The 12,485-nt window shown below is 46.7% G+C and overlaps 2 long non-coding RNA genes across 13 annotated transcripts in view; one reads left to right on the forward strand and one right to left on the reverse strand.

The window, feature by feature from the left end:
- LOC123391379 overlaps nt 1-11,456 on the reverse strand; it is a 29,110-nt gene extending 17,654 nt beyond the window's left edge. For all 4 annotated transcript variants that reach the window (XR_006606062.1, XR_006606061.1, XR_006606063.1 and 1 more), the window contains exon 1: nt 11,205-11,456. This is a non-coding gene — a long non-coding RNA (uncharacterized LOC123391379). The remainder of the gene's footprint in view (nt 1-11,204) is intronic.
- The window catches only part of LOC101679918, an 84,391-nt gene continuing 83,207 nt past the window's right edge, over nt 11,302-12,485 (forward strand). For 4 of the 9 annotated variants that reach the window (XR_006606057.1, XR_001177784.2, XR_006606058.1 and 1 more), the window contains exon 1: nt 11,302-11,646. This is a non-coding gene — a long non-coding RNA (uncharacterized LOC101679918). The remainder of the gene's footprint in view (nt 11,647-12,485) is intronic. The other 5 variants (XR_001177781.2, XR_006606059.1, XR_006606056.1 and 2 more) reach the window with 5 other exon arrangements.

Here is a 12,485-nt window from a genome sequence, read left to right on the forward strand (position 1 = left end):
AAAAGTAGTACCTTTAGGAAGGGGCAGGAAGAAAAACTGGAGGTGTCTTTGACAAACTTGGGTCATTATTTTGTACCTAAGAAAGGATGATCCCTGCTGCTTGTAATTACAGTGTCTGGCCCAGTGGCTCTGGCTGATTTCCATAGTTCCCTGAGGCATCATGGCAGAATAGAATATTACTCATTTATTCAAAATACATTTATTGGGCACCTCCTAGGGGTTAGCCACCATGCTTGGAGGGGTGAAATGGTGAGCAGAAGAGGCCAAGTCTGTGACTGCATGAGGAGCACAGTCTAGTGGGAACTCTGGAGGGGCTGTCCTTAGGCCTGGAGAGTCTTGGTACCCAAGGAGCCCCACCCCTCGTGCGACATGAAACTATCAGGTCAGGTGACCAAGGTCTGTTATGATCCATTTTCTCTTAGTGAATGTTGTGACTGTTTCTTCTTAGAGGAAAAAGAGGCAAGAACTGGTCCTAGAAATAAAGTCCAAAAGGAGAAATCCTTCTTGGGTGGTGTTCTAGAACCCATGAAGACATCCCCGGATGGCAGACGTCCTCTAGCTGGAAGGAGAATCCCTTGACTTATCCCTACTTAACTGGGTTGTCTATCCTCTTAAATGCTATCCCAAAAGATGTGTATTCTTGGCTGAATGGGCCAGAGAAGGGAGCCCCTTTGATTTCCTTTGGTGAGAATTATTTCCTTTCAATGTTGATACACAGAAAGAGGGTCCCTTCCTAGAGAGTTTTTTTTTTTTTCAAAGATTTATTTGACAAAGAGATAGAGGATGCACTAGCAGGGGGAATGGGAGAGGGAAAAGCAGGCTCCCTATTGAGCAGGGAGCCTGATGTGGGGCTTGATCCCAGGACCCTGGGATCATGACCTGAGCCAAAGGCAGATGCTTAACCAACTGAGCCACCCAGGTGCCCCTCCTAGAGAGTTCTTAATTATCCAGATTAACAACTGGAAACATAAAATAACATTTATAAGAGAGGCTAAACAACATTTATAGTCTTAGACTCAAAGATCCTGAAACGGAGCCAACCAGAGCTAACCAACAGTTTGTAAAGGTAGCAGCCCAGCTTCTGCCTTTGAGGAGCTCCAGAGAGAGAGGGCAGGGAGTCAGTGATGAGCTGGCAGAACTCACAGAGTAGAAGAAATGGTCCCATGTCCACAGGGATGGAAAGGCAGGAGAATGGGGTTTCCACTGGTCCTGCAGGGTGAGTGAGATTCTAAAACACGGCAAGCAGAATGGAAGAGGGAGCAGCTATGCGTGAAGGGGAAGCAGGACCTTTTGACCGAAAAAGTCAGAGAGAGAGAGAGTTGAACAGATAAAGCATCTTGGCCAACACAGGGAGCTGAAGCCATTAAGGGGTGCATGAGGGCTGGGGGCTCTGGAGGTGGGGGTACAGTTTTGCTGGCATGTTGCATTTTTTGGCAAGGTAGCATTGGAGTTGGAGCTTGACTGACTGGTAGGGTGCAGGACAAGGGGTGCCCTTTGTGGAGATGGAGTGGTACAGGCAAAGCATGGTGTCCAACCAGCAGCAACCAGTATCATCTGGGAACTTGTAAGGAAAGCAAATTCTCCACCCACCCCAAATGTATTAATTCAGGAGCTCTGGCAGTGATGGACCCAGCTGGCTAGTGTTAACAAGTCCTCCAGGTGATTTTGATGACTACTCTAGGGCAGTCAATGTGCTGAAAGCCTCTTAGGGAACTGGACAGGCATGGCATCTGATTGCAGGGTCCTAAACACCGGATTCTAGAATTAGGGCATTTTTTGCTTACCATGGAAAAGCTACTGGAAGTTTTTGAACGAGAGTCATTTAGTCCTACCTTCTTTCTTGCAACCAGTATTTCGAGAGCACCCCCCTGGTGCCTGGCCCCACAAAGGGCACAGGGATCCCACAGTAGACACACCCACCTTAGCTCAGAGCAGTGTTTTAAATACAAGCTTATCTGGAGACAAGAATGCTATTGTCTCTTTTTTTAAAAATCTGATTTATGAAAGGAAGGATACACCCATTATGCTCTCCAGAAACAACTGTGCTGCTTGTCTGTGCCATCCAAAGTCACTCAGGCAGGCATTTACTCAAGTCTTGAACACTAGTGATGTTAACTGATGAAGGCAAATCAGGCACAGGCACAAAATGGAAAGGGTGGGGTCCGGAGGAGAAGGTGTTTTCTTTCAGGTCTCTGTGGCCTGCCTGAGGATGGCTGTTTTCTCTGTTCTCAGATGGACCTCGCAGACTTTGACTTTCCCCACGTGAGGGGTCAATTAGCTCCAGGTGTTTCTGTGTGTCCCTCCCAGCCCCAAGAGGCTGTGGGCTAGGAGGCTGGGTTGGAGGAGAGGGGAAGAGGATGAAAGAGGCAGGCTGTGAGAGGTTCTCTCCTGATCTCCCACACCCGTACTGCTGCAGCTCCACGAAATTGGAGCATGATTTCAAAGACGGATAGGTCTCCCATCTGAGTTCAATGAAACCAGCCAGTGTGCTCTTCTGGGAGACCAGATGTCCTCAGGATGGCTCTTGGCCCTCTTTTTGGTTTGGACAAGGGACCAAACAGGGGATGAGGATAGAGAGGCTGGACCACCTCCCCGGTCCCCATCTCTGAGCCCCTGGCTTCTCTGGGGGTTCTTTCAGGCAGGTTGAGCTTGGTGGCCTGACCAAGAGAGATGAGTTCAGGCCAGTGATGGTCCCATCTGGCAGCAGAGGACGGGATTTGGAGGCGTCTCAGGGCTGTTCCAGTCTGAGCCCAGCTCCCTGACCTTTAAGAAAACAGAGGTGGGTTTCTGATGTGCCCCAGCCGCTGTGTCTCCCACAATTCACACCTTGTCAGGACCCCCAAAAGAGGCCAGTTTCCTCTCCAACCCCAACAGAACGAGTGTTTCCTTCTTCCTCTGAACAATCCCCAGCTCACACTAGATCTGATGCAGAGGAAAGGAGCGGAAGAGGGACACCGAGAAATCTGTCCCTGTCCAGCATCGTGCTGCCAACCCTGCATCCATTTTCCCCGTCCTGTGTTAGAACCAAGCAGCCTGACCCTCGTGAGCCCCCTCTCCTCGTTCGCTCCCTGGGAACTGCGTGCAGGAGCCCCGCATCTCAGAGAGCAAGTGCCACTTTAACAAATCTGTAGGCAGCGCACCGTCATTGTACCATGGGTCTTATTTTAAACTAATTACATTATGGAGGGGTGGGTGGGAGGGAGGAGAGGGGGTAATGATAATCGGGGACTTTTTTTTTTTAAAGACCTAGTTTCAAAAACCTCAGACTTAATTTAGTAAATTTCAATTACAAGAGGAGTTACTAGGCTGGAGATCATTTGCATTCTATCCTTAATTACACTTCATTTGTACCCGAGATCATCAATAGAGATTCTTGGGAATGTATACCCAGAATAAGTGATTGATCCTAATGAGGCCTTTGTTCTCCCCAAGCCTCCCTTATGAAGCTATTTCCTCCCTGGTGGAGAGGCACAGAGTTTGCCAAACCGGGTAGAGACATCTTAAATTAGAAATGGAGCCTGTGAAGAAATCAAGAGGTTTCAAACTGGCTTTACCACCCGGGAGAAAAGGCCACGCTCAACCTCCATCTCCCTACGAGCTCTTTATCAGGGTCGAATTACTCTCCCCTGGAAGGCACTAGCTCTGCTGGGCTGTTGGGGATGGTTCCCCTTGGCATCAGCCACAGATGTCCATCTTTATTAGCTGGCAGTTCAGGAAATAGCCTTTTGAGGCCTTCCTCCTGCCAATAACGGACACTGTCATACTGGTTCTGCTTTTCCTGCCTCCCCTAAAGAACGACCCGGGGACCACAGGGTCTTTACTGGAAAACCTTCTTCCCAAGGTCATTAGTTCTGAAAAAGTGGTGAGTCCACAGGAACTATGGGAGTATGTGTACGTGTGGGAGGTAATGTCCATTTTGTAGAAGGAGACAGATGTCAGGGGGCAGTTAGGAAAAGGGGAAAGTGAATAAAAAATCTCCTTCCTAAATCCTGCTCATGTCCGCTCTTCCTACATACGGCCCCTCCCACCCTACGGGCTTTGCAAAGCCCTGTTCACCTATTACCTCACAGGTAAGAGAAAAATGGCTTCATTCTGCAAATGAGGAGACTGAGGCCCAGAGAGGTTAAGTGACTTGCCCAAAGTCTGTCAGCTGGGGGATGACAGAGTGGGGATTTAAGTTCAGGTCTCTGAATCTGGTGCTCCTTCCATTACCCCAAACCACTTCCCACGGACTGCCAGTACCTCAACATTTACTTCATCTGTGGAGGTCAGGGTCTGCATTCCCCCGCAGTGTGTTACCCCATTGAAACTCTATTTCTAAATCCGTATAATTAAGAACTACGGATTATTTCTAAATCCATATATTTGTTTCAGAGGCATCCAGAGAGTGACCTCACTTCACTTGGCTCTGGAGGTGTGTCTGTTTGGTGGAGAATGGTGGAGGGGGTCACGAGGGAGGGGAAGGAGTAACCAGCAGGGAATTTCCCCATTTTTCCACTGGATAAGGCCAAAGCCCAGGGAGCTGGAGACAAATCCATGATTCTCCTGGCATCCTGAACATTTGCCAAATCCTTGCTCTTTGCTCTCATTATTCTTCTGGGGTGGTTTCCAACTGTGGAAGTGTTTGCGTCGGGGTGGGAGTAGCAGGACAGATGCTGGGAGGGGGATGTTTATACGATTAGGCCAGCCAAGGCTTGGGGTCCCAGGGGCTGGTCCTGAGTAAGACGTGTCCTCTGAGCTAGAGCTGTGTTTATCTTTTCTAGAACCTCCTGGATGTGGTGGCTTCCTCCACAATAGCTGGCTACCCCCGACGGAATAACCCCAGGAAGTCACTTACCCTCCCCAAGAATCCAATACCAATATCCAATATCCAATACCAAAGTACCAATATCCACTCCCTGGACTATTCTGAATCTTAAATTAACTATGTAAAACAAGTAGCAAATGGTTTTAAGTAGCAGAGGTTTTTAAGGCAGTTCAGAAGTGGAACAGTAAAGAAAGGGGACGGTTTGGTCCGCGAAGCATTAACAAGGAGCAGGAGTGGGTTCAGTGATGAAACAGCTTGCAAGTACTTTTGTAAACACCCCATATGCTTGCTGGCTCTAGGCAAGCACTGAGAAACTAGTTTGAAAAGCATAGAAGTCATAAAATAGCACCAGTGTTTTTTGTGGTTTTTTTTTTTTTTTTTTTTTTTGTTAGTGTGAGCAAAAATATTCAAGCAGACAAACCCAAGCCAATCTTCTGGGACGAAGACTCTAAATATTACTTGTGAGTCACCCCAGCTTCCTTCCAAGAGAAAGACTCCCCCATGCCCTCACTCAACACCCCCATCTGTGACGCATTAGGATTGTAGCTTTTCAGCTTCTCCTACCAAAACCCTAGTCCTTCATCGTGGGCATGAGGACAGCCCTGTGCACGGGAACGTGTTTCCTCATTTCAGTCCCCCTCCTGTCTAAAGCTAGTTTCCCGCAAAAAAAAAAACAAACAAACAAACAAAAAAAAAAAAAACCAAAAAACCCCTCATCAAAAGAGCAGGGTGCGCACCAAGCCCCGAAGCTGACGCTAGATGGCGCTGGACCCCACGTTATCCGGGCAGTTCGCACTAACACTGCACCCTTTTCTGGACAAGTGTTTCTGCGGTGAGGTCGTCTCCTACCCAGAGACCCGGGGGTACTGCAGTTTATACTATGAGCATAAAGCGCCACCATGAGATAGCCCCTGGCTTTGCTGCTAACTGGGACCGCAGCCCCGGAGTGGCTGCAGAAGGCAGTTGACCTGAGGCTGGAGACCCAGCATTTGCTAAACTATAAATAACATTAGGAATAAGTAACCCTTTTCCACTTCTGCTCTGCCCAGAGGAGCCGGAAGAAGACCTTTCTCCCTTTAGATGAGGGGGTGGAGGAGTGCCAGGTCCCTGAGGCTCCTTTGTGAGAACTGCTCAGCCTCTGCCCTTCCCTCTGGGGCAGAGCAGAGGACTTTTGTCCTGACCAAAGGCCATTTCTTTCCAGGCCCTGCCCTCTCCAGAGCGAGAGCAGCTTCAGTGCTCCTGGGGAGCTGAGTTGTGGGTTTATTTTCTGTCTGGAGATTGGGGCTGAGTGAGGTTGCCTTTAAATGTTCATTTCCATTGTACTGAGAGTACACCCTCATTTATATTGAGAGCATACTGGGACCCTTACTGCTGCAATCCCAAAGCTCTTGTGAATAATAATGGGAAGTGACAGTTATAAAGCAATTTCCAGTTTTTTAAGCATTAGGAGCTCTCTTTGTACCTGAAGAGGCAGGTGACTTGCAGTTTGTGTTTGCAGATAAAGCGACTGGCACTCCAGGGTCTCCTTGGAACCATAGGCACTGATGTTGTCTCTTTGAAATTATGATGATCATTGTTGTTTATTATCATTTCCACTGTTATGTTTCCTTTGATGCCCAAACAGAACACTTGCTTAAATACAGCTTTTGGCTAATGGGTTTCTGTTTGGCTGATACCATCTAGGCAAAGAAAGGCTAAAGGTGGAGACCCACAGAAGGGAGAGGAATGCCTGAGCAGACCCTTGACTTCTGGGCCCCAGGGGAGTTTTTCCCATCCTGGGAGGCTGGGCTTTGCAGAGTCAGAGGGCAGGTGCATTGGCAATGCGGCTGAGATGACTAGAGAGTCCCCCTCAATCAGCCAATCAGCACATTGTACACACCTACCATATAGAAAGAAATGGTGTGCTTCGGTGAAGTCACAAAGACCTTCAGTCTTTGCCTCAAAGGCTTTCTGGCTCAATGACATTGGGGCAAGGATAATATACACAAATAGAAAAGTCCTAGCAAGAGTCCAGAAACCCAAAATCAGAACTTGGTTGTGCAGAGCTTCCCTTTAGAGCAATGAGGGGGCACGGGAGGAGGTGGGAAGAAGGGACCTGGGTCAATATTCAGTATTCCTGGTGGCTTTCCCTGCGGAAAGCCACCATCTGCGTAAGAAGGGGCTTGCCCCTCGTCATGTCTGGCCTGGAGATGATTTGCTGTGGTCAAAGTGGAATCAAAGGCCCAGAGTGTCTGGGTGATGGTTTGTGCCTACTGAAGGCTTGTGCTGTGGCCCAGGAAATCATCTCGAGGCAGGCAAATCTTCCACCCTCTAGTCCTCCTCACCACAAGGTTCTGTTCCCCAGGTCCTCAGAGATGGGGACCAAGTTCTAGGCCCATCACCCCTACTTCCACTGAGCCACCAAATCCTGGCGACTGAGCTCCTGACTTTCCTCCTTTCTCCTATTCCCCAACCACCACAACAGTTCAGGTCCTCCTCATACCTTCCCCAAAAGGCTTTTCTTTTCAAAATAAACAGTAGTATTTTTATAGGAAATAAATGCACATGGAAGTAAAAACACACACATAAATCCAACAAAAGGATATATAGTAAAGAGTAAGTTTCCCTTCTGCCCCCAGGTTCCAGCTTTCTAGATCCTTACCCAGGGGCAGCACTGATCCCTACCCTCCAGCCCCTTCTCTCTCTACCCACCCAAGCTGCTTCCACCCACCCTATTCTGGTTTCCAGAAGTGCATTTTTTTTTTTCAGAGCTCAAATATCCTGTGATTCCTCATTGTCCTCAGGGTTTGCAAAAATGCAAACTTGATCAGGCTTTACAGACATCTCCAGCCTTGTCACCATCCAGATGCCACTCACCAGCTCTGTTCCAGCCAGGCCTAGCCACTTGCAGTGGCGTATTATAACCCAGAGTAATTTTAAAAATAATTTTTAATTGACTTTTTCGAGTAGATAACATGTTCACACATACACACTCCCCCAAAGATAACCGTGGTTGAATCATGTCATGTGTTCCCATCTAGATAATTTTTATTGCATAGTCAATAGAATACAACTATGTCCTCCATTTTTTTTACCCAAATGATAACGAGCAATTCACACTTTCTACATCTGCTTTATAAAAATTCAATAATAATATCCCAGGAACCTTTCCATGGCAATACATGATGAGCTTCTCCATTGATTTCATATCTCTGCGGTATTCAGCTGCGCAGGGACCCCGCATAGTAACAATGTTTTGTGGGCCAGCCAGTCTCTGTGGCCACCACTCAGCTCTCTGTTGCAGAACAAAAGAAGCCACAGATAGTGTTCACACAAAGGGGCGTGGCTGTGTTCCAATAAAACTTTACTTGTGAACGCCAATATTTGAAATATATGTGATGTTTATGTGTCACACACAAAAAAATCATTCTTCTTTTGATTTTTTTTGAGCCGTTTAAAGATGTTGAAACCGTTCTTGGCCACAGGCCCTACGAAAGCAGGCTGAGGGCCACTTGGGCCCATTTGTCAACCCCTGAGGTATTTAACCAATTCTCTATTCATAAGCATTTAAGTCCTTTCTAATCTTTTGCTGCAATTTCTAATCGTCAGCATATGTTACTTCACATGCAGAGCAAATACATCTACCTGTAGGGAAAACTCTAGGACGCAGGATTGCTTTGTCGGAAGACATAGGCGCTTACTTTGATAAATACTGTTACGTTGCCTTCGAGGGGCTATCGAGCTGACGTGTCCCCAGCAATGTGTGGGATCGTCTGTGTCCTCGCAGCAAACCGTGTGTTTTCACACGCAGCTTTCTGCCAGTCTGGTGGGTTTAATAAAAACACAAACAGTGGGGCACCCGGGTGGCTTAGTGGGTTAAAGCCTCTGCCTTCGGCTAGGGTCAGGATCTCAGGTCCTGGGATGGAGCCTCACATTCGGCTCTCTGCTCGGCGGAGAGCCTGCTTCCCCCTCTCTCTCTGCCTGCTTGTGATCTCTCTCTCTCTCTCTCTCTCTCTCTCTGTGTGTGTGTTAAATAAATAAATAAAATCCTAAAAAAAAAAAAACAAAACCCACAAACAGCATCTTAGCACTTAACAATGTGCGTTGTTCTTATCATGTTGGCGGTTGGACATCTTTTCCTACTTTTAACAGCCCTTTATATCTTTTTTTTTTTTTTCCTGTGAGGGATCTTTTCATATCCTTTGCTCATGCTTTCACTGGTCTTTCTTCAGAGATTTGTCCATGTAGCTTTATGATTTCAGGAGATTCACCCTTTGCTGAACAGCATGCATTCTTTCCAGGTTTTCATTTGTTTTTTTTTACTTTATGTACATTTCCTTTGTTTGTTTGGCATGCACAAGCTGCAAACATTTTTGTTTGTTTGTTTTTACTTTTATTGGCACATTTATCAATTTGTTACTTTCTAGCTTGTAATTGGGAAGGATTTTCACACTCTAAGATTGTAAAAGAATTCTCCCACATTTTCTCTGGGTACTTTTGTGGTTGGTTGGTCGGTTGGTTGGTTGGTTGGTTTACATGTAAATGTTTAATCCATTCGGAGTTTATTCTAGTAGATCCTGTGATGTACGGCTCCAGCTCAATTTTGTTTCCAGCTGGCTGTCCGGGGAATCTCGACACCACTTACCAGCTAGTCACTGGGTTTGGTAGGCAGCCTTTCTCATACATGAAATACATTTATATTCTTCTGAAGCTGTTCCTCTGATCTATCTGTATATACACTAATACTATGAAGTGTTTAATCATCCAAGTGCTATAAGCCTTTTTTATATTTGGTGATCTAGGCCAGAAAGTCTCAACCTCGGCACTCTTAACATCTGCCAGATAAGATTTTTTCTTGGTGAGGGCTATCCAGTGCCTTCTAAGATATTTAAGAGCATCCCTGGTCTATACTCATTAGATGCCGGTCATAGGTGTGCACACATACAGAGTTAAGATAAGAAAGAAAGGAAGGAAGGAAGGAGGGCTTCCAGATGTTGCCAAACGTCTCATGGGGAACAAAATCACCTCTGTTGAGAACCACTGGTCTAGGTTGCTTTTAGCTTTTTCATGGCTTCTTGTTTATTCTTACTTATTTCATCACTGTGTGTTTGCACTGTTCCCTCTACCTAGAATGTCCTCCTCCTCCTCACTGCCACATCAGAGTTCATCTTAGACACTGCCTCCAGGAAGCCTTCTTGGATGACTCTGCTCCATCCTGTGCTCCCTAAACTCAGGTGCTGACCCCCATCATTCTCTATGAAAATGAGCCATCTGCCTGTTTCTCACCCCTGACCAGGGTGTCAGCTATGAAAATATAAGGGTTTTGTTAATCTCTTTTTTATCTCTGGCCTCTGTCACTGAGCCTGGCACAGGGCAAGTGTTCTATCAGTCTCATTGGGTCAAAAGGTAAGCAGGTATTTCTGTTACCCACTTCTTACCAAGAGTCATGAATCCAGTTGAAGACATATGTGAAAGATGGGACCTCAACTGTTACCCAGAGTGAAGCCCTGGTGTTGAGAAGCAGCAGGGTGTGGGGAGAGTCTTGCTCATGTAAAGTGTCTACTGTGTGCCAGGCCAGGAAGTAGATGAAGTGGACGCTATCTCCTGTTTAATATCCTGCAGCGTAGTCTGAGGAGCAGGAAAAGGAGAGCTGTGGAAGCCCAAAGGGCCTAAGTCATTCGTTCCTGGGAAAAGCTGGATAAATGGTGTCTTCAGCATGAGTTCAGATGTCAAACTCTCAACTCCATTCACTTAGGGGGTGCTTAACCTCTGTAAGCCTCAGTTTCCCCATTAGCATGTGGATACTAGTCGCATCTACCTCAGAAGTCTCCTGTAAGAATGTACGGTGTTTCAACTGTACTGATGCATAACAAACATTCAGTATACAGTAGGCCCTTATTGTTTTTATTTTGTCTGCTAAGCTTGGACTTAGCTGGAATTTTTTTCTAGCTGGCGGTTGGTTTAAAAAATCTCTTGAGGCTACTATAGACCCAGGGAAGGATGGTTTTCAAGGGGTGGCTCCTTGCAAAGAGGTAGGGGATCCCTGGCAGGAGCCTCCCCGAGGAATCAGCAGTGTCCCCTTGAGCTGGTAGTTCCTATTTGACTGGTTCTCCCAGATCCCCCAACCCTGAGAGCCTTGGGGAGAGAAGAGGAAAAATGAAATAGTTACTCTGGGTATGGGCCAGGCTGTGTGTGAGAGAATGACGGTGTTAGGGGGCCTCTGATTGACTTTTCTCTGAGGCAAGGAGACCCCAGGATGACTGTGAGCCTCAGGGGGTAGGTAAAAAGTGCTCCCCCCGCCCCAAAAGTTAGCATCAAAAGCATTTACCCAAGATCTTAGATGAAGCAAGATAATTCAGATATGCATAGGAGGAAAGGATAGTAGTAAGTGGCATCTGTTAAATGCCAGACACTGTACCTTGACTGGTTGACACAGAGTTACATGCGCCATCCACACGTCTCCCTCTCTTAGAGTGAGTCTTCATCTAGTGATAGGTGGGGTATAGCTGTCATACCCAGCGCCCCAGCTCCCAGTTTCAATTCTCTTATTAATTCCAGGCTTGTTTATCTCTAACTCCAAAGCCCTCTTCTATCAGCCATGCCATGCTCTGTGTAGGTTCGGCTGGGAGCCAGAAGAACACGCTCAGTCAGCCACATGTGGATGCAGGCCTTTTCCTCACTACCACTGGGGCGGGACAAGGGGCGGTCCAACATGGCCCCAGCAGCCTGGCCTGCACCCTCAGACCTCCTGCCCACAACGCCATAAAGAGCATACTTGTCCCCCGTGAAACTCTCTTCATCCAAGGAAGAACGCGTGCTCCTCTTCTGAAGGTCCTTGGATGCCTGCTGAGATGTTGTTGGTGAGTTTGCTCCGGTCTGAGTTACAACTCTCGGGAGGTAGCCCATGCCAGGCGGTAGGGTACCGAGGCCTCCTTTCAGAGGTATTTCCGAGAAGGGAAAATGGTGTCTCCCATTTATTCTCCCCTTTACTCCCATTTCCACCAGAGTCTTTGTCCAGGCTGTCTGTCACCTTATCCCCCAGAATCTACAACACTTTCAAGATGTCTCTGCTCCTGGCCTTACCTGCCTGAAATAGTGATCCATAATAAGAAATATATATCTGGTCTTTGTCCTCCCATGAACTTTACCTCATGAACACATCAGAGAGCATGTAAATGTCCTCAGAAAGGCCTACCCCCAATGAGTCTACCAACTGTCCTGGCTCCAAGTACCACTGCTCATCTCAGCTTTGATTTCATATTTATTTGTGTGATTATTGATTCATCTTTCCTTCTCTAGTCCATGAGGGCAAGCGGTGTCTTTTTTTTTCTTACAACTTATCCCCAGAGCTTAGCATAATGCCTGACATAGTAGATACTCAATATATATTTGAGTGAACAGCGAATGAAGGATAGCATAATTTAGTAGGTAATGCTAAATATTTATGTGCCAGTGATTTTCTAAGTGTGTTATAAATATTTCAATCTTCCTAATGATCGATAGGAATGAGTAGTATTACCCCCATTTTACCTATGAGGAAATTCACTTATAATCTCATAACTATTAAGATCCAGGATTTGAACCCAGGGAGTCTGGCTCCAGAGCCTGAACATTTAACCACCATATTATTCTGGCCTGTGTTGTTGTCCCACGTTTTAGTAAATCCACAAATTTCATTTGGTGCTAGATTGTTATTATG

This window comes from Mustela putorius, unplaced genomic scaffold (genome assembly GCF_011764305.1).
Source record: "Mustela putorius furo isolate JIRA1106 unplaced genomic scaffold, ASM1176430v1.1 tig00000224_pilon_pilon_pilon, whole genome shotgun sequence".
NCBI classification, from domain to species: Eukaryota; Metazoa; Chordata; class Mammalia; order Carnivora; family Mustelidae; genus Mustela; species Mustela putorius.